The 23,536-nt window shown below is 38.9% G+C and overlaps 1 protein-coding gene across 14 annotated transcripts in view; it reads right to left on the reverse strand.

Moving 5' to 3' along the window:
* The window catches only part of LOC139765261 (SLIT-ROBO Rho GTPase-activating protein 1-like), a 753,718-nt gene that overhangs the window by 5,316 nt on the left and 724,866 nt on the right, over positions 1-23,536 (reverse strand). The gene's annotated exons all lie outside the window — the stretch shown is intronic.

Genomic DNA, 23,536 nt, shown 5'->3' on the forward strand with positions numbered 1-23,536 from the left:
CAAGTCACAAAACTATTGTGTCCTCTATCTATCTCTATCTCTGGTGCCCATTCCCACTAGGAACTCCCTCAAGGAGGTGGCCATGGCAAAAGTCTCTTATAGCTGGTGAACTCCAGACCTGCTTCTTAGTCTTCACTGTCTCAACCTTACCAGGCCACTGGCAGAGGCAACTCTAGCAAAGTGGCTGCCTGCCAACTACTACCTACTTATTGTAACCTCAACTGCCATTTGATCCTTCATCCCTGAGGTCTAATCATTCTTTGCACTTTATTAATGCATTATTCTTGAGTATGCAAAGCATTTCAATAGCACTAACAGAGTCAGACCCTCATCTGCGTCAGGCTTCCACATCTCCCTCACCACGACCACCTTGGCCATCACTCCATCCCTGATTACCACCACTCCTTCCTTCACTGGCTACCACACCCTTCCTCCACCACTCCCTCCCTCCCTAGCTACCACAAACTCCTTCATCACCACTACTCTCTTTCTCCCTGGTTAATACACCCTTCCTTCTTGCCACCACATCCTGAACAGACGTCTTTCTTCAGTGGTAAAATCACTCATCCCACTATTTTCCCTTCTCCATACCTTCCATATTCCCAGCACAGCCTTCCAACTCAACCATAAAATATTTTCTTTAAAAAAATTTCACCTATCAGTAAGTAATTCCCTCCTGCCAAGGAAACAGATGAAACACTAGAAACTGTGTATACACATTAATCATCATGCATCAGGAAACTTCTTTGCCCAGTCTAGAGAATGGGGAAAGAAAGATTGAGAGAAGCACCTTTTCATACTGTACACACAAAAGAATTCATACACCAATAGACCAATAGGTTTCAACAAGGCTGGGCATGGAACAGAAAAGAAAGTCATGGATCACAGTGATGAAAACAGAGACTCAGATTTTTCAAAATAAAAGCCTGTAAACTTTCCCGTACCTAAAGAAACACAGAATATGTGAATTATGGGTTTGAAGTAAGACAAACTAGTCTATGCTTAATCAACATATTGACTACTACCAGTCAAATCAAATGAATCTATTCTTAAGTAGTTTGTTACACTGATATTGCTAATTTTGAATATCTGTATTAGGTCATCTCTTAGCCTTCTCTTTTTTTAACTAAATAAATGTATGTCATTCACTTAGCCCTCATAGAATTTGATTCTCGGCCCAATAATCATCATGGTAGTTCACCTCTGTACTCTCTCCCTCCTGTCTATGCCTCTATGGTGACCAAAACTGAACACAATGGTCTAGATGGGGATGCAACAGTGACTTGTAAGTGAGGATAATTTCCCTACACTTCAATTCAAAAGCACTAATTATGAATCTAAGAATTTTGTTTGCCTTATCTTACTTGGCTTTATGCCAACAGAGTATATTGCACCAGTCTTTTTCCTCATTCAACTTTTGTAGCTCAACATTTTTACTACCAACCAGTAAAACATTGTACTTTTCAATATCAAAAGTGATTTGCTCCCTGTGAGACCAGTCCATCAAGTTATCTATGTCAGTTTGAAGCTGGAGACATTCAATTTCTGATGAAAATTAGTTTCCCAACTTATTATCATCCACAAATTTCAGTATCTTAAAATGCAGCTCATTATCAATATCATAAAGATACATGAAAATATGAACCAGTCCAAAGGCTGAAACTTTACTGAAAGCTTTTGGTAAATCTAAATAGATGATATCTACTGCTTTAATTTCATCATACATGATTATATCACAAAAGAAATCAAAAAAATTTGTCAGCCAAATGAGAAAGATTTTATAAAAAAAATCCATGCTGAGAATTGTTTATTAAACAGTGGTCTTCTAACTGGTTTAAAATTCAATCCAGAATGATGGTATCAAGCAAAAAAACGTTAAGCTAACTGAACAATAATTTCCAGGTATTGATTTATTACCTTCTATGAATATCAGTGTTATACTGGCAAACTTTCATTCCTCTGGAGCATTTCCCAAACAAGTGACTTAATAAAATGGGAAGTCAAGGGTTTGACTATCTCACTATGACAATAAAAATGGGAAGACGAGGGTTTAACTATCTCATTCTACGCCTCTCTCATTGTCTTTAGATGAAACTTACCTAACTGGACCTGCTGTTTATTTACTTTCATTCCATTTAGCACTGACACTTTATGTTATCTTTTACTTCAATTTATCACACCCCCTTTTAGCAATGAAAATGGATTCAGGACATGAACTGTATATTCAACTGTTAATAAAGATGCAAAGTAATTGTTTAATATCTTTACCATGGCTTCATTGTCTTGAACCAAGACACTATTTTCCATGAAACCTGGACCAATTAAATGGGGAATGACTACTCCAAACATAACTATAAAATTCTTTAAGGTTTCTTCTGCTATTTTCAGGAATATTTAGTAAACCCCATACTGGTGTTTACTTGGATGTAAAAGTCTCTTAGTTTCTCTATGTGAACTTCTATAATTTACTCTATCGTGTTAGTTACTGGTCTCTGAGTTTCTTAAGTGCTACTTTCTTAGAGAAAAAAGCTCTTCATTCTGTCATCACTCCATCACTTCGGCCACGTTTTGGAAAAGGACTGTTCATTATACATTGGCATGTCTTCTACTCTGCTTTTAAAGTTTTACTGAAGCTTTACTAATCTACATCCATACTTTCATGTATGATATACCAGACTTCCTTGTCAAGATAAAAAAGATTACCATCTATAATCTGGTATATATATTTTTTCATGCTGACCAAAATTTTGTGCAAAACTGAGTAATCTAAAAAGTGATTTGCCGATGATCTTTGATGCCACACTTTTCTCCAATCTAAAAACCATTAATGAGATCCTTACCTGTACCTAGAACTAAATCTTATGTGCTCATTTCACCTGAAAACTACATCTTATACTTCATATCATATCATCCAATGCAGGTGATAACACTAATTATGGAAGAATTGAGGACTAAAATGATTTAAACAATCAGTAACCCAACACGCATGCATAAACTTACTGGCTAAGTGATAAATCCAAAGAATTATTAGAGTGTGCATTCAGAGTACTTCAAAATGTGCAAGACATTCCTTTCCTGCAATACTTATGCCAAGAAAAGAGAAGTTTGACTGCAGAACCACTTGTTTCTATATGAGGGGAAGGTAGAAAGAATGTACGAAGCTTACATCTTACATACGGCAAAAACTAAAATATGCTACCTAAGTTTGGTAAGTGCACCTAAAGAAGCACAATGAATAGGTACTGAGAACAGCAACAAAGGTAATACTAGGATAAAGAGAGCAAAGTTACAGGAAAAGGCTAGAAGCATTTCATGTGCCCACCTTGGAAGAGAGAAGTGAGACCTGATCTCCAGGCAACAGTTCTTTGAGAGATGCAAGTGGATTTCACATATACATGAACAAGACAACTGTTAAAGATATGAAAAAGTATTTTCATACCATATGAATGATGGATGACAGGAATAAAATGAATGAAGACATAGTAAATACAAAGAGAATATGTAGGTGTCACAAGTTGTATGATAGTACAGAATATTCAAGAGATGGGGCCCTCAAGAGTGTAAAACTCTCTCCCTTTACAATTACATACACACACATATCAATAATTAACCCAGGACCTTTCTTTAAACTCCTACCCAAGGCTGCACTGCTTTCAGTAGCAGGGAAATGTTGATACCTCTAGCATGAGAAGTTCTGTGAAGGGGCTGTACTCCCAATGATACAGCTTTGCATAAGAAGACTTTTCACCTGCACTGTATGCTTGAGCTGACAGACTTCGGTACCACCACACAGAGCAGAAGAGGGTGTGTTGAAATGGTGTGGACATATGGAGAGAATGAGTGAGGAGAGAGTGAAAAAGAGGATATAGGTGTCAAAGGTGGAGGGAACAAGGGGAAGCGAGAGACCAAATTGGAGGTGGAAGGATGGAGTGAAAAAGGTTTTGAGCGAGCAGGGCCTGAATATACAAGAGGGCGAGAGGCATGCAAGGAATAGAGTGAACTGGAACGACGTGGTATACCAGGGTCGACATGCTGTTAATGGACTGAACCAGGGCATGTGAAACATCTGGGGTAAACCATGGAAAGGTCTGTAGGGCCTGGATGTGGATAGGGAGCTGTAGTTTCGGTGCATTACACATGACAGCTAGAGACTGAGAGTGAATGAATGTGGCCTTTTTTGTCTGTTTTCTTGGTGCTACCTTGCTGACACAGGGGGTAGCAATGTTGTTTCCTGTGGGGGGGTAGCGCCAGGAATGGACGAAGGCAAGCAAGTATGAATATGTACATGTGTATATATACATTGGAAAGGATCACAAATTTGCATTTGATCAAGTATATTCCTATGAGTCCACAGGGAAAATGAAACACAACAAGTTCCCAAGTGCACTTCTGTGTAATAATCACATCATCAGGGGAGATACAAGAAAGAAATATAAGTCAGTTGATGTACAACAAAGAGACATAACTAGGACGCCATTTGGTAAACAAGTGATTGCCCAAGACAGACAATGAGAGTATCATAAACATATTATGTGGACAAGAAGGGGAATTGTTTACAAATTTTATCAACAATAAAGCTATATCATAACCTTAATATTAGTGAAGGTCTATACAAATTGGATAGCTCTATTGTTGATAAAATTTGTAAACAATCCCCCTTCTAGTCCACATAATAAGTTTATGATATGCTCGATGTCTGTCTTGGACAATCACTTGTTTATCAAATGGTGTCCTAGCTACATCTCTTCGTTGTATATCAAATGACTTATATTTCTTTCTTGTATCTCCCCTGATGATGTGATTATTACATGAAAGTGCACTTGGCAACTTATAATGTTTCATTGTCCCGTGGACTCATAGGAATGTGTATATATGTATATGGCTGTGTATGTATGTGTAAAAAAAAAAAAAAAAAAAAAAAAAAAAAAAAAAAAAAGAGAGAGGAGGCCCAGTCCTCTGTTCTTAACGCTACCTCGCTAACGCGGGAAATGGCGAATAGTATGAAAGAAGAAAGATGTATGTGTATATATGTGTGTATATGAGTGGATGGGTCTTTCTTTGTCTGTTTCCTGGCACTACCTCGCTGATGTGGGAAACGGCAATCAAGTATAATAATAAAGTACATATATATATATATACCTGTGGATAGGAGAGAAAGAGTAAAGACTACTTCCCACATACTTCGGGTGTGTCATAAAAGGCAACTAAGAAGGGTGGAAGCAGGAAACTAGAAACCCCCTTTCTATCATTTGAATTTCTAAGAGATGGATCAGGAGCCAATTGAGGAGTAATCCTCCTCATCAAAGGTGAAAGTGGATTAGATGGTGTTATTTGTGCTCATGTGCCTGGCGACAAGAAGGATGACAAAGAGAGGTGAGTATTTTGGGAGCAGTTGAGTATCTCAGCAATTTGACGTAAGAAATTGGGTGATTTGAATTTGAAAGTGGTTAACTTGGCAGTTGAAGGTATAACTTTGAGGCATGAGGCACTAAATGATGTGAAAGGAAATGGTGAACAGCTTGTGGAGTTACGAACTGAAAAAAGGATTGGTGATTGGGAATACCTGTTTTAAAGAGGGACATGCATAAGTAGGAAAGGTGGTCAGCGGGCATCACCGGATTACATATCAATTGACACATATGCAAAAGATGTGATCAGTCTTGGCATAGAGAGGTTGTTACAGCAGACTACCAAGTGTAGATGACATAGAACAATATTTGCTCTGTAGCAAAAAAGGAGTTAATAATCTATTTGATGATAAAAAGACATAACTGTATAAAACCACCTGTAAATGACAAGATAAAGGATGAGATATGTTGGAACTGGCAGCTTAGGGATGAGTTATATCAGCAACATGCTCACAGTGGAAGTTTATATTTCTTTTGGTTCTCTGAGGGAGAGCTGAGGCTTGTTTCTCTAATGTTTTCTCATCATCTGATATCATTTCACTTAATAACTGGAAAACTGCTTTCCCTCTACTTGAAATACACCCATTTTTCCAGAAGCCCAGGGATTTCAAATGCCTGTTTAAGGGGAATAAGTCATAAAACAGTATAGTGAAACTCATAAAAATACTGAAAAGTCTGATCTGGTTTTCTAAGTCGATGCTGTAATTCTACTCAAATACAAGCTTTACACTAATACGGCCTCATCTCTCGAACTTTATAATATTATACAACTTGACCTATATGCAGTCCGCATTACCCATGTTTTTGGTCGTTCTATTCTATTCATACATATACTCATACTATAAAAGTAATGAAGCACATATCTATAAAAAAGTTTCTTAATTTCTTATTATGTCCTCTGGTTGTTCTATCCCTACATCTCTCGAAGAACTGCTGACTGTCTACATTACCAATTTGTTTTAAGTACTTAAAAGTGATCAGATTACTCCTCACTATTCTCCCTTAAAAATGGGCAAATTCAAAGCTTTCAGGCCCTGCCCCCCCCAACTTGGTTAAGATGGATTTCCCAGGCGCTTGTGAAAAATGTTTTTTTTTTTTTTTTTTTTTTTTTTTTTTTATACTTTGTCGCTGTCTCCCGCGTTTGCGAGGTAGCGCAAGGAAACAGACGAAAGAAATGGCCCAACCCCCCCCCCATACACATGTACATACACACGTCCACACACGCAAACATACATACCTACACAGCTTTCCATGGTTTACCCCAGACGCTTCACATGCCTTGCTTCAATCCACTGACAGCACGTCAACCCCTGTATACCACATGACTCCAATTCACTCTATTTCTTGCCCTCCTTTCACCCTCCTGCATGTTCAGGCCCCGATCACACAAAATCTTTTTCACTCCATCTTTCCACCTCCAATTTGGTCTCCCTCTTCTCCTCGTTCCCTCCACCTCCGACACATATATCCTCTTGGTCAATCTCTCCTCACTCATTCTCTCCATGTGCCCAAACCATTTCAAAACACCCTCTTCTGCTCTCTCAACCACGCTCTTTTTATTTCCACACATCTCTCTCACCCTTACGTTACTTACTCGATCAAACCACCTCACACCACACATTGTCCTCAAACATCTCATTTCCAGCACATCCATCCTCCTGCGCACATCTCTATCCATAGCCCACGCCTCGCAACCATACAACATTGTTGGAACCACTATTCCCTCAAACATACCCATTTTTGCTTTCCGAGATAATGTTCTCGACTTCCACACATTTTTCAAGGCTCCCAAAATTTTCGCCCCCTCCCCCACCCTATGATCCACTTCCGCTTCCATGGTTCCATCCGCTGCCAGATCCACTCCCAGATATCTAAAACACTTCACTTCCTCCAGTTTTTCTCCATTCAAACTCACCTCCCAATTGACTTGACCCTCACCCCTACTGTACCTGTACCTAATAACCTTGCTCTTATTCACATTTACTCTCAACTTTCTTCTTCCACACACTTTACCAAACTCAGTCACCAGCTTCTGCAGTTTCTCACATGAATCAGCCACCAGCGCTGTATCATCAGCGAACAACAACTGACTCACTTCCCAAGCTCTCTCATCCCCAACAGACTTCATACTTGCCCCTCTTTCCAGGACTCTTGCATTTACCTCCCTTACAACCCCATCCATAAACAAATTAAACAACCATGGAGACATCACACACCCCTGCCGCAAACCTACATTCACTGAGAACCAATCACTTTCCTCTCTTCCTACACGTACACATGCCTTACATCCTCGATAAAAACTTTTCACTGCTTCTAACAACTTGCCTCCCACACCATATATTCTTAATACCTTCCACAGAGCATCTCTATCAACTCTATCATATGCCTTCTCCAGATCCATAAATGCTACATACAAATCCATTTGCTTTTCTAAGTATTTCTCACATACATTCTTCAAAGCAAACACCTGATCCACACATCCTCTACCACTTCTGAAACCGCACTGCTCTTCCCCAATCTGATGCTCTGTACATGCCTTCACCCTCTCAATCAATACCCTCCCATATAATTTACCAGGAATACTCAACAAACTTATACCTCTGTAATTTGAGCACTCACTCTTATCCCCTTTGCCTTTGTACAATGGCACTATGCACGCATTCCGCCAATCCTCAGGCACCTCACCATGAGTCATACATACATTAAATAACCTTACCAACCAGTCAACAATACAGTCACCCCCTTTTTTAATAAATTCCACTGCAATACCATCCAAACCTGCTGCCTTGCCGGCTTTCATCTTCCGCAAAGCTTTTACTACCTCTTCTCTGTTTACCAAATCATTTTCCCTAACCCTCTCACTTTGCACACCACCTCGACCAAACCACCCTATATCTGCCACTCTGTCATCAGACACATTCAACAAACCTTCAAAATACTCATTCCATCTCCTTCTCACATCACCGCTACTTGTTATCACCTCCCCATTTACGCCCTTCACTGAAGTTCCCATTTGCTCCCTTGTCTTACGCACCCTATTTACCTCCTTCCAGAACATCTTTTTATTCTCCCTAAAATTTACTGATAGTCTCTCACCCCAACTCTCATTTGCCCTTTTTTTCACCTCTTGCACCTTTCTCTTGACCTCCTGTCTCTTTCTTTTATACTTCTCCCACTCAATTGCATTTTTTCCCTGCAAAAATCGTCCAAATGCCTCTCTCTTCTCTTTCACTAATACTCTTACTTCTTCATCCCACCACTCACTACCCTTTCTAAACAGCCCACCTCCCACTCTTCTCATGCCACAAGCATCTTTTGCGCAATCCATCACTGATTCCCTAAATACATCCCATTCCTCCCCCACTCCCCTTACTTCCATTGTTCTCACCTTTTTCCATTCTGTACACAGTCTCTCCTGGTACTTCCCCACACAGGTCTCCTTCCCAAGCTCACTTACTCTCACCACCTTCTTCACCCCAACATTCACTCCTCTTTTCTGAAAACCCATACTAATCTTCACCTTAGCCTCCACAAGATAATGATCAGACATCCCTCCAGTTGCACCTCTCAGCACATTAACATCCAAAAGTCTCTCTTTCGCACGCCTGTCAATTAACACGTAATCCAATAACGCTCTCTGGCCATCTCTCCTACTTACATAAGTATACTTATGTATATCTCGCTTTTTAAACCAGGTATTCCCAATCATCAGTCCTTTTTCAGCACATAAATCTACAAGCTCTTCACCATTTCCATTTACAACACTGAACACCCCATGCATACCAATTATTCCCTCAACTGCCACATTACTCACCTTTACATTCAAATCACCCATCACTATAACCCGGTCTCGTGCATCAAAACCGCTAACACACTCATTTAGCTGCTCCCAAAACACTTGCCTCTCATGATCTTTCTTCTCATGCCCAGGTGCATATGCACCAATAATCACCCACCTCTCTCCATCAACTTTCAATTTTACCCATATTAATCGAGAATTTACTTTCTTACATTCTATCACATACTCCCACAACTCCTGTTTCAGGAGTATTGCTACTCCTTCCCTTGCTCTTGTCCTCTCACTAACCCCTGACTTCACTCCCCAGACATTTCCAAACCACTCTTCCCCTTTACCCTTGAGCTTCGTTTCACTCAGAGCCAAAACATCCAGGTTCCTTTCCTCAAACATACTACCTATCTCTCCTTTTTTCACATCTTGGTTACATCCACACACATTTAGGCACCCCACTCTGAGCCTTCGAGGAGGATGATCACTCCCCGCGTGACTCCTTCTTCTGTTTCCCATTTTAGAAAGTTAATACAAGGAGGGGAGGATTTCTGGCCCCCCGCTCCCGTCCCCTCTAGTCGCTTTCTACGACACGTGAGGAATACGTGGGAAGTATTCTTTCATTATATTAGCAAAATGGTTATTAGAATTAATGCAGATGCAATAGCCTTACTATAAGCTTGAAGAACAGGGGACTAGTACAGCAAATTGCTACTATGCTTAAAGGCATCTGAATAAATCTCTTACAAGCTTGTAAAACATGACACTACTAAGACTTGTAAAACAAAGAACTAATAAGGCGTACTTATTACAAGTTTTCAAGCAAGTGAAGACTTTCTCATAGGTTTGTGTATGACTGGATTGGAAAATAAAAATGAAAATTAAATTATGGGCAGTTTAGATAGATATTTTGGGGAAGTGAATAAAAATGAGGAATAATACTAAAGGGTGTTAAGAGTGTTATATGGAAACAAGTTGGAATACTGAGAAGCAACAGACATGTATGATGGACAAATACTGAGACAAATACTGGAAATCAGATAGAAAGAAAATAGAGCTTACACTCAAGAGACACTGTGGGAGCATAAGTGCAAGGGTAGTCTCAGAATGCATTTATAAGAAGAGTTAAGAAATATCTGTACAATATGGGGATAATTCTGTTCTTACGAACATAATTTATGTTACTTGTGCATGACATAAAGGTAAGTAAGATATTTTCATATCTACTCTAAATTTAGATACAAAGGCTGTTACCTAAAGTAGATAGATTAAGTGGCTCTTACATATAAGAGGAGAGAATGGACTAAAGGCAGCAGAAGAGTGACTAGGGTAACAAATGTAAGCTACACTAAAAAAAGCTGCTTGTGTATTCACTTACAAGGCAATGACAACCAGACAGTGTACAAAATAGTGTTAAGCAAAATAACATTACATGGGAATTGCAAGATGATAACATTCTAGAGCTAGGACTATGGCCACATAGGAAAGAAAAAAAAATGGCAGAGTAATAACAATGGAATGGTCAGTAAAGCAAAGGCAGTTTGCCCTACTGGTATGGTAAAACGAAAAAAATGGATAAAGCGAGAAAAGGCCCTTTTGGAAGATCAAAGGTGGTAAGACAGTGCAAAGCTGAAAATATGAGAAAAGGGTGTAATTATGAAGCATTGCAGGAGCTTTGCAAGAATCACTGTGTTTAAAGAGATTTTAAAAAAGCCACTCAGCTGTACTGAAGTAAGGAAGAAGATGGATGTAACCAGACAAATTTAAAAAAGAAGTATTATGGATGATAATGCAAAACAGTTATTTAGCTCACAATGATACTGTAAAGGCTACAGTGATTAATAGAACAGGATGATGAAGTATAAGTGATATTTTATAACAGCAAGGCATGGTAGTGTTTAAAGGGAATACATGAGATTTGAGGATAAACAAACTTGAAAAGTGGTGGTAAAAAAAAAATAAGAGTACCATGTTGGTACAATATACAAAAAGAATAGACATGGGAAAAATTGCGTAGAGGCAATCAACAAAGAGGTGGGATAATACATGAACAAAAGGAAGCAAAAGTGGGGCATAGGCAAGTGAGATATGTGGAAGATTGTATGGTTATCTGAGTGTTTTAAAAAAAATAATGTCAACCTTTTTAGAACCTAAAACAAAGTAAGATTTTCCTTTACACTAAAATAAAATCATTAATTTAACCAGGTCATAAATCTATTCCTTTATATGAAGGAATCTTTACTGTATAACATTAAAGGGTAGCAAGTAAACCTGATGTTACCTTATGTCCTACTTCTGCTATTTACTGCAAAATATATCTCAAGACCATCATATAATCTCACTACAAAGCATTAAAATGCAAAAGAAATATCACCCAGATACAATCACAAATTTATCATAATTACATTTCTAAATTCACTATTCACTTGCATTCCTACTATGCATAATAAGTATATGTAATACTACAGTGAACTTGAGCAATTCTCTAAAATAATGTAACTCACACATTTAAACATGGCATGTAGCCAGGTTATATCACTCAAAAGCAAGATTACAATAACTATGCAAATGTGAAAATCATCCTTGGCACCACCCAAGCTACATGTACAAATCAGCACTGAAAGCAAATATCATATCAGAGCAAATTAGCAGTAACACCCAGCACATCACCAACCAAGCTGCAAAGGTACTAGTATTAAAACATCCTAACACAAGCAATATATATTCAATAAAGAATAATTAAATGCAATTTTTCTAAGACATTTTGGACCTAATTACTTTACAAAACTTATTATTCATAATGTCTCAAATAGTAAACATCAGTCACATACACTCACAAATACAAGAACCAGGCCCTAAAAATACTGATGTTCTTGTTATTTCCAGTACTGATTACCTTTGGGTGAAACAAGAATGCTAGATAGTAGACTGGAGAGCCTTGGTCACCAATGGAAGCACTACCACAGGAGAGAAAATGATTGTCTCCTCTTCCAACAATGGCCAAGATTGCTGGTCCAGCACATTATCAAAACCCAAGCTACCATTAAATATCATAATTTTCTACCTATCTAACTTTCTTTCTCTCTCCTTACATGTATCTAACAATTTTTTTCTATTACTCAACCAAACTATTTTCTACACATCAAAATACTCTGTTTCTCTAGTTCTCATTGTTTCTCTGCATACTTATGAATTCTGGTTCAGGAAAAAAAAATTCCAACATTCTTTTTTTTCTTAATACTATTAACAAGTGACTGCTTCAGGTACCTGACAACCAACCAATGTGAAAAAAAATTCTTTGGGAAATGTTTCAAAAGCAGTTGCTCTTTTTTTTTTCTTTACTAAACAGAGTTGCTCTTTTTTTTTTCTTTACTAAACAGAGTTGATCTGAATGTTACTGGAGGGCCTGAAACACAATATATGGATATGTCAAGTGATGTGAGTTTCAGAATAAATCTGCATAGCTCGATTAATTGACAGATAAAGAACACACTACAAGTATCCCTTGCCTTATGGCACTTCATTTAAAAGAACTTTGTCACAGCCTTAATTTTGCATCTGGAATCCAGTTCACTTTAACAGATGGCTATAATTAATTGTGATGCAATTTTCAATTTCCAACTAAAACTACAAAACAAAAATCTTCAAATATTTTTCAGTTACAGTGGGGCAGTAAACTAATGGTCCCTGATCTTATGGATATCACATTTAACAGACGCAGACATGGTTACCATGTGCTCTTCCCACCAATTTGTCAGTCAATTGTTGGCAACCGAACAGTCCATATTTCCAATATACTCTGCTGAAATCCTTCATTTTTGTGCCCTAACAGTTAGTTTCACTCTTAACAATGGGATCTAATGGTGATGAAATGAAAAGGAAATGTACTGGCCTGACTACTGCTGATAAACAACAGTTACAGAAAATATAGGCTAGTGTATCAACTGCTAAAAACATGGAAATATTCAGAATGCCCAAAATGAGTGTCACACATAAAATCAAGCAGAGAAAAGCTTCATATTCTTCTCAGAAATCTGATGAGAATACTAGAAGTACAGGATCATAAGAGAAAAAATCTAAAGCAGCCTAGTTATACAAAAATTAGAATGAGTACAAATGGTATGTCCATCAGTGTTCAAGTGGTATTCAAATACAGTCTACTGAAAAAAAGACTTGCAAACCATTTAAAAATTCAGAAATTTCAGAGTAATGGGCAGTTACAGTTATGATGATTTCATAGAAGACACAACATCTGTGTTCAGAAAATTTCTAGAGTCTTTGAGTGCTGATGGTGAAACTGTTGAGCCACTCAGACATAAACTAAATGATATAATGTGAAAGTCAGTACTGTGTATGGGCCAAGAGTGCAATGCTCACAAAACTGAATATTTTGGAAATTGTTACCAAAAAACATTAGAGCTACAAGAAGTGAGTCTTCAACAAATGGTTGAAAGGTCAACAGAGAAAGACTTTCCCTGGTTTTCTGTGCTAACACAGATGATAGCCATTGTTTGAAATCTGTAGCTGTGGGCAAATAAAGATAGTCACAAATAGCATAAATAGGCTTCTTGTTCTCTATTACAACTCTGTAATTGAATGGTTTACTCAAGACATCACCACATCACTTTGGTCCAGAGGTTTGGAACTTTCAGACTGAAGTTTTGTGAATTTTCTCTGAATTATACTAATTATGGATAATGTTCTATCTTATCCAAAAATTAAGTGCTCAGTCTTACCCTTTAATCCACCCAATGGATCATGGAATGATAATGGCCTGTGAGAGTCTACATGGGGAAGTTTATTGATGAAGTCATGACAGTGTTGAGGAAACTGAGAATGAAGGTACGAGAGGCCAGACAGCTTTAAAAATATCAAATCCTACTATACCAAGCCTGTTATCTTTAACCAAGAAAATGCTTAAAAAGACATCTTTGTGCAAACAATTGCAAAGTACTGGAGAAACTCATGTTTGACAGTGATACCACCATGGATTTTGAAGGTCTTAACTCAAAAAACTACCTATATACTATGCAAATGGCTGCAACAGTTGAAAGTGTGGAAGAATGGCTGGAGGCTCAAGACCCTGGGTAACAAAATCTCACAGAAAAAGAAACAGCCATCAATGTTCGTACTGCTCTTTGAAAGATGACTTGTACAATGAAAAGCCCTTCAAATAGGCAAAAAAATAAAATTCCAGAAGTCAGGGACTGCCTTGATGCGAGAATAAATTTCATGGAAATAGACTTCTCATGTGGTATTGAAGTCATTTAGAAATGAAATAGCCATCAGTGAGCTCTGAGTGAGATTCATCCTTACTATCACCACTTGCATGCTCTTAAGAATCCCTAGGAAACTGTGACTTACGAGTAGTTCCAGAAATCATGCTGTGTGAAAAGTGATAGCCTTAATACTTCTGCACCTAGATCAATGTTATCTGTAAGTAACATCTCAAATCTACCAATGACTAAATTCATCTGCTCCATCTAGTTCCAAATTCTGAAGTTAATCTGATATAAGTGCTGTAAAACTGAATTACTCTTACAAATAATGGAATGCGATCTAGAATGACTTGTAGTACTACTACCATACTGTAGTGTATTGCTTGAATAATATTTTCAATATGCTTTTTATATTCCTATTTCTGTTTATAATAATAACACCCTAAAGACCTGCACTGAATGTATAAAGATGCATTCTGGTTAAGTTTTTCTGAGCTCTCAATCATAGGAAATATTCTGGAAGGCTACTGAAGTACCTATATAAGCCTATTTATTGATAAAAAGATATGTCATCATTATCATACAGTGCTTAACGCATTAGTATAGATCATATTCAATAATCAAAACTAGTTAAATCAAGATAAAGATAATAATAGCGAAGACTTGACTAAAATGCACACTAACATATATCTGTGATAAAATCTACACCACTTCCCCTGCCATCTGCTATCCCCTTGCCCCTCCCTTCTTCTATCTACAGCACCTAAAGTTTACACTCACCTGCCCAGCACAAGTCTTCACTCACCTGTCCAGCAGTCATGGAAATATGACCACTGTGAGGGTACACATTCCTGGCTGGGGATTTCCGTACTATGGATCGTACAATCATGAACGCTCTTCCAAGTTTGATTTTGCACTAGCTTAGATTCTGTTGTTATTACCTTGCAGTTATGATTCTGTGTACCTTATTTTCTCATTGTATTCTATTATTACACACTTTTAAGCCAATTAAAAAAAAATCAACATATGTACAGAAAAGTAACTGCCCTGGCACAACCTTACCTACCTATATGGATCTGTAATGAGATTTTGCCTGTGGGGAGGGTACAGTATACTGAGTATAGTGATCACCATGGATCTTGCTTTACTTACAATCCTCTTGTCTTCTGCACCCACTTATCATCCATATATGTCAATCTTATGTTGATCTGGTACTTCCTTTAGCTATCTATCCATTTTCTTTCTTTAAGAGGTTGGTACAACATTGGGTTCTTTATCATAGAAACATTCTTGACACTCACGAAAGAATGATGCAATATGCATGATCCCTAAAACTCATGCAGGCATGTGCTTGATGCAACATTTGAAAATCTTTAACTCACTGACTCACTCACTCACCAACTTCAAAGAATGAAAAAATAATTCTCTGAGGCTTGGTTGTGGATAAGGGTTTCTAGTTTTAGTGCCATATACATGTCAACAAATGAGGTCAAATGGACAAAATTACGTGAGGAACTTGAAATTACCATGGCCACCAGACTAGTTTACTGGGCGGCCACAGATGGCATTATGTGTAGGGCGTGCTTATTTACATTCTTTACACTGCAATCGTTGGTGGTGATACCGCAATTCAGTGAGATTCTTAGTATATTTTGCTTAAATTTAACCCTAACTAAGGCTTCTAAGACATATGAGTGTGTCACTCGTGGTGTCACACGTAAACACCAGTCCATGTTGATCCAAGATAAAGTAGAACTGTCGAAAAAATGGACCTTGGTGTTTCTGTGCGTAAGCTGTGTGACATCTACAGTATTGGTTCATCAACTGTTTATGATATAAAGAAGGGAGAAAATATTGAAATTCTATGCAGTCAGTGATTCCAAGAAGCAAATGACAATTAGAAAAACTATGAAAGATGGTAAGAGTACTGAGCATGATCGAGTGATGAAGGAATGGTTTTGACAGTGTCAGAGTGATGGAGTGGATTTGTCAGGTAGCATGATAATGGAACAGGCTAAGTTGTTCCATAAAGAACTTAAATTACAAAATGAGCGTGACTATAGTGAAGGATGGCTTCAAAGATTCAAGAAGCGTCATGGAATTTCCATGAATAAAGTGTGTGGAGAAAAGCGGTCTGCAAACCACAGAGCTGCCGAGTATGTGGATGAATGTGTGAAACTCGTAACTGATGAGCACCTCAGTCCTGAGCTGGTGTATAATGCATACAAAACTGCATTATTCTGGTGATGCACACCTAGAAAAACACTAACAACAGAAGACAAAGAAGACCCCACAGGATTCAAACAGGGGAGTATCTAGGGGAAAGAGTGCCTATGGCAAGCACTGAAATTGCGCCCGTCAAAACATATGACACCAATATCTTTTATTCTTATTACTTCCACTAAGGAGATAATGTTTTTACCGGCATTTGTTTGTTTGTCTGTGAGCAACATTTTTGCTTTCTGAGATAATATTCTCGCCTTCCACACATTTTCAACGTCCCCAGAACTTTCGCCCCCTCCCCCACCCTGTGACTCACTTACGCTTCCATGGTTCCATCCGTTGCCAAATCCACTCCCAGATATCTAAAACACTTCACTTCCTCCAGTTTTTCTCCATTCAAACCTCCCAATTGACTTGTCCCTCAACCCTACTGTACCTAATAATCTTGCTCTTGTTCACATTTACTCTCAGCTTTCTTCTTTCACACACTTTACCAAACTCAGTCACCAACTTCTGCAGTTTCTCACACGAATCAGCCAACAGCACTGTATCATCAGCAAACATCAACTGACTCACTTCCCAAGCCCTCTCATCCACAACAGACTGCATACTTGCCCCTCTTTCCAGAACTCTTGCATTCACCTCCCTAACAACCCCATCCATAAACAAATTAAACAACCATGGAGACATCACGCACCCCTGCTGCAAACCAACATTCACTGAGAACCACTCACTTTCCTCTCTTCGTACTCATACACATGCCTTACATCCTTGATAAAAAATTTTCACTGCTTCCAGCAACTTGCCTCCCACACCATATATTCTTAATACCTTCCACAAAGCATCTCTATCAACTCTATCATATGCCTTCTCCAGATCCATAAATACTACATACAAATCCAATTGTTTTTCTAAGTATTTCTCACATACATTCTTCAAAGCAAACACTTCCTCTATCCACACATCCTCTACCACTTCTGAAACCACACTGCTCTTCCCCAATCTGATGTTCTGTACATGCCTTCACCCTCTCAATCAATACCCTCCCATATAATTTCCCAAGAATACTCAACAAATTTATACCTCTGGAATTTGAACATTCACCTTTATCCCCTTTGCATTTGTACAATGGCACTATGCACGCATTCTGCCAATCCTCAGGCACTTCACCATCAGCCATATATACACTGATTATCCTCAATAACCAGTCAACAACACAGTCACACCCATTTTTAATAAACTCCACTGCAATACCATCCAAACCCGCCGCCTGGCCAGCTTTCATCTTCCGCAAAGCTTTCACTACCTCTTCTCTGTTTACCAAATCATTCTCCCAGACCCTCTCACTTCATAAACCACCTCGACCAAAACACCCAATATCTGCCACTCTATCATCTAACATATTCAACAAACCTTCAAAATACTCACACCATCTCCTTCTCACATTACCACTACTTGTTATTACCTCCCCATTAGCCCTCTTTACCGATGTTCCCATTTGTTCTCTTATCTTACGCACTTTATTTACCTCCTTCCAAAACATCTTTTTATTCTCCCTACAGTTTAATGATATTTTCTCACCCCAACTCTCATTTGCCCTCTTTTTCACCTCTTGCACCTTTCTCTTAATCTCCTGCCTCTTTCTTTTACACATCTCCCACTCATTTGCACTATTTCCCTGCAAAAATCGTCCAAATGCCTCTCTCTTCTCTTTCACTAATAATCTTACTTCTTCATCCCACCACTCGCCACCCTTTCTAATCTGCCCACCTCCCACCTTTCTCATGCCATAAGCATCTTTTGTGTAAGCCATCACTGCTTCCCTAAATACATCTCATTCCTCCCCAACTTCCCCTTACGTCCTTTGCTCTCACCTTTTTTCATTCTGCACTCAGTCTCTCCTGGTACTTCCTCATGCGTTTCCTTCCCAAGCTCACTTACTCTCACCACTCTCTTCACCCCAACATTCTCTCTTCTCTTCTGAAAACCTCTACAAATCTTCACCTTCGCCTCCACAAGATAGTGATCAGACATCCCTCCATTTGCACCTCTCAGCACATTAACATCCAAAAGTCTCTCCTTCACACACCTATCAATCCAATAACGCTCTCTGGCCATCTATCCTACTTACATATGCTTACCTATGTATATCTCTCTTTTTAAACCAGGTATTCACAATCACCAGTCCTTTTTCAGCACACAGATCTACAAGCTCTTCACCATTTCCAACACTGAACACCTCATGTACACCAATTATTCCCTCAACTGCCACATTACTCACCTTTGCATTCAAATCACCAATCACCATAACCTGGTCTTGTGCATCAAAACTGCTAACACATTCATCCAGCTGCTCCTCAAACACTTGTTTCCCATGATCTTCTCATGCCCAGGTGCATAGGCCCCAATAATCACCCATCTCTCTCCATCCACTTTCAGTTTTACCCATATCACTCTAGAATTTACTTTTTACTCTCTATCACATACTCCCACAATTCCTGTTTCAGGAGAAGTGCTACTCCTTCCTTTTCTCTTGTCCTCTCACCAACCCCTGACTTTACTCCCAAAACATTCCCAAAACACTCTTCCTCTTTACCCTTGAATTTCGTTTCACTCAGAGCCAAAACATCCAGGTTCTTTACCTCCAACATACTACCTATTTCTCCTTTTTTCTCATCTTGGTTACATCCACACACATTTAGACACCCCTGAGCCTTTGAGGAGGATGAGCACTCCCCGCATGGCCCCTTCTTCTGTTTCCCCTTTTAGAAAGTTAAAATACAAGGAGGGGAGGGATTCTAGCCCCCCGCTCCTGTCCCCTTTAGTCACCTTCTATGAAACGCGGGGAATGCGTGGAAAGTACTCTTTCTCCCCTATGCCCAGGGATATATAAATATATATTTTTTTTTTCTTTTTCAAACTATTTGCCATTTCCTGCATTAGCGAGGTAGCGTTAAGAACAGAGGACTGGGCCTTTGGGGGAATATCCTCACCGAGCCCCCTTCTCTGTTCCTTCTTTTGGAAAATTAAAAAAAAACGAGGGGAGGATTTCCAGCCCCCCGTTCCCTCCCCTTTTAGTCGCCTTCTATGACACGCAGGGAATACGTGGGAAGTATTCTTTCTCCCCTATCCCCAGGGATAACATGTGATTTTATAAGCCAAAATTCTTCTTGGGTACTTGTAAAAGAGGGAGTGATCAGACCATACCCAGAGCACCTTCATTCAATGTTAAATCTTTCACTCCCTAAGGATACTGCTTCCTTACAGAGATCAATGGGGATGCTTGCACATTACTCCCGTTGGATACTTAATTTTCTGAAAAGATCCATCCTCTCTTGCATGCTGATGGATTTACTCTGTCTACTGATGCAGCACTAGCTTTTGAGATATATATGGGATGTGTATATATATATATATACATATATGTATTGGAAGGGATCACAATTTTGCACGTGTTTCATTTTCCCCGTGGACTCATGTATACCTAAATTTTTGCTCAACCTTCCTACCAATCTTACACAGGCATTTGCTCCTCTATGAAAGGCTTTCAAACCATCCAACAGTTGTCCCCCAATCCCAAATATTCTTTACATATTTCATAAAGTATTCCACTCGACTGTCATACGCTTTCTCCAAATCCATAAAAGCTGCATACAACTTACCCTTCACTAGATACTTTTCTATGGTCATCTTTACCATGAAAATCTGATCCACACATTCCTTACCTTTCCTAAAATCCCTTGCTCCTCACTTATTCCATATTTGGTCGTTTCCATCATTCTATCAATCAACATTCTTGCATACACTTTTTCTGTTACACCTAACAGACATATTACCCTGCAATAACTACATATATCATTAGCATCTTTTCCTTTAACAAAGTAACAATAATAGTTTTCACCCAATCCTCAAGCACAACTTTCTAGCTTACATGCTAAATCATATATCAGATGCATCCACTCAAAATCACTTTCTCCTCCATACTTCAGCATTTCAGCTGTAATCCCAACCACCCCAGGTGCCTCTCCTACCTTCAGCATCATTATTGCCCTTCTTAACTCGCATTTTGCTAAAAGTCCTTGCAAATGCATCCTCTTCCTTCCATCATCTATACTCATGTATGTAACATTCACCAGTTCTTCAAAATACTCTTTCCATCATCCTTTCACTTCCTCCTTTTGATTCATTACCTTCCTTCCTTACCTCTCACATTAACTTTTCCATCTTTCTTTTTTCACCTTCCAGAACAATTTCTCATTTCTTGAAAATTTTCACTCAACTTTCTTCCAAAACTTTCCTCTACTCTGCTTTACTCAATCAGCTTCTTGGCATTCCACTTACACATTCTATATTCTTCTTTCTTCCTTTGCTGAAATTCCATGGGTACATTCTTTTCGAGCAATCTACCAAATACCTTTCTTCTCTCCCACAGCATTTCTATTCTCTTCCATCCACCATATACACTGCTCTTTTTACTCTCATTTGTCAATACCTCATATCCAACTACTAATTCTACAACCTTTAACAGTAATTCCCTAACATTTAAACACCTCATTCACACATGACTGCATTCTTACATTCACTGCACTTCCATCTAAACTTTCAAATACCTTCCTTTCATACTCCTCCCTGCATTTTTTCTGATTCTTTTCGCTTGCCAACACTTTTACCTCCCCATTCTTCATTAAACCATACCTCCACTTCTCCCTGATCCTCATCCCCACAAGAATCATGAAATGGTAAGTGAGCTTGGAAAGGAGACTTGTGGGAAGAAATACCATGAGAGATTATGTGTAGTATGGCAAAAGTTGAGAGCAAATCAAGAAAAGGTAGTGGATAAGCAATGGGAGGTATTAAGGGGGCAATGATGGCATGCAAAAGGAGGGAGGAGGGCAGATTAGAAAGGGTAGTGAGTGGTGGTATGAACAAGAAAGATTCCTAGTGAAAGAGAAGATAGAGGCATTCGGTCAGTACTTTCAAGGAACACATGCAGTTAATCGGTAAACATATAAGAAAGTGGAAGGTATAGGGGTTCAAAAAGAGGGCAAAGGAGGGTTGAGGTGAGAGAATCATTGAACTTTAGGGAAAGCGAGAGAGTCATGGAGAGTGGTTTGATGAAGAGAGAAGAGGTGGTGAAAGCCTTACAAAAGATTAAATGCAGCAAGGCAGTGGAAATTGATGGTGTTGCAGTTGAATTTTTTACAAAAGGCGGTGACTGTATTATTCATCGGATGGTAACGATATTTAATGTATGTATGGTTGATGGTGAAGTGCCTCAGGATTGGTGGAATACATGTATAGTGTCACTGTATAAAGGCAAAGGGTGCATTCAAAATAGAGGTAAAAGTTTTTTAGTATGGGAAGGTAGTGATTGAGCGGGTAAAGGAATGTTCAGAGCATCAGAATGGGGAGGAGTAGTGTGATTTCAGAAGTGGTAGAGGATGTGAAGATCAAGTGTTTACTTTGAAGAATGTGTGTGAGAAATACTTTGAAAAACAGATGCATTTGTGTGTAACATTTATGGATCTGGAGAAGGAAAATGCTAGGGTTGATAGAGATGCTTTGTAGAAGGTCTTCAGAATATATGATGTGGAAGGGAAGCTGCTAGAAGCAATGAGAGGTTTTATCAAGGTGAAAGGCATGTACGAGTAGGAAGAGAGGAGAGTGAAAGGTTCCAAGTGAAGTTTGGTCTGCAAAAGGAGGTGTGCGATGTCACCATGGTTGTTTAATTTGTTTACGGATGGGATGGTGAGGAAAGTAAATGTGAGAGTCTTGGAGAGAGGGGTGAGTATGCAGTCTGTTGCAGATGAGAGGGCCTGGGAAGTGAGTCAGTGTTGTTCATCAATGATATAGCTTATTCATCAATGATATAGCTCTGGTGGTTGATTAGAGTGAGAAACTGCAGAAGTTGGTGACTGAGTTTGGAAGAGTGTGAGAAAGGAGAGTTGAGAGTAAATGTAAATAAAAGCAAGGTTATTAGGGTCAACACGGTAGAGGGCAAGTTATTTGTGATGTAAGTTTGAATGGAGAAAAATTGGAGTGTATGAAGTGCTTTAGAAATCTATAAGAGGACTTGGCAACAAATGGAAACATGGAAACGGAAGTGAATCACTGAGTGAGGAAGGGGGTGAAGGTTTCGGGAGCTATGAATAATGTGTGGAAGGAGAGAATGTAGTTCCAACAATGTAATATGGTTGTGAGACATAGGGTTGTGCAGAGAAGGATAGATGTGTTAGAAATGTGGTTGGATCGAGTAGTTAATGAAAGGGTATATGAGATGTGAGGAAATAAAAAGAGTGGTTGAGAGAACAGAAGAGGGTGTTTGAAATGGTCTGGACATATGCAGGGAATGAGTGAGAAGAGATTGACAAAGAGGATATATGTTTAAGAGGTGGAGGGAACAAGGAGAAGCAGGAGACCAAATTGGAGGTGGAAGGATGGAGTGAAAAAGATTTTGAGCAATCGAGGCCTGAATATACAGGAGGCTGAGAGGCGTGCAAGGAATAGAGTGAATTGGAATGATGTGATATACCAAAGTTGACATACTGTCATTGGACTGAAACAGGGAAACAAGTCGAACTGTTGTTTGCTGATAATACAGCGATGGTGTTAGATTCAAGTAAGATACTACAGAAGTTGGTGACTGAGTGTAAGTGTGTGAAAGGAATAAAAGCAAGATTATCAAGTTTAGCAGCATTGAGGGGCAGGTTAATTGGGGTGTGAGTCTGAATAGGGAAAAATTGGAGGAAGTAACGCTCACAGGGTGAGCATGGTGGGAAAAAGTTCTTGGAGCACTAAACAATGCATGGAAAGTGAGGTTGTTGTCTGGGAAGAGAAAAATGGGTGTTTCAAGGTATAGAGTCCCAAAAATGTTATAAGGATGCAAAGCATGGATTGAG

The sequence above is a fragment of the Panulirus ornatus genome, chromosome 53, assembly GCF_036320965.1.
Source record: "Panulirus ornatus isolate Po-2019 chromosome 53, ASM3632096v1, whole genome shotgun sequence".
Lineage (NCBI taxonomy): Eukaryota > Metazoa > Arthropoda > Malacostraca > Decapoda > Palinuridae > Panulirus > Panulirus ornatus.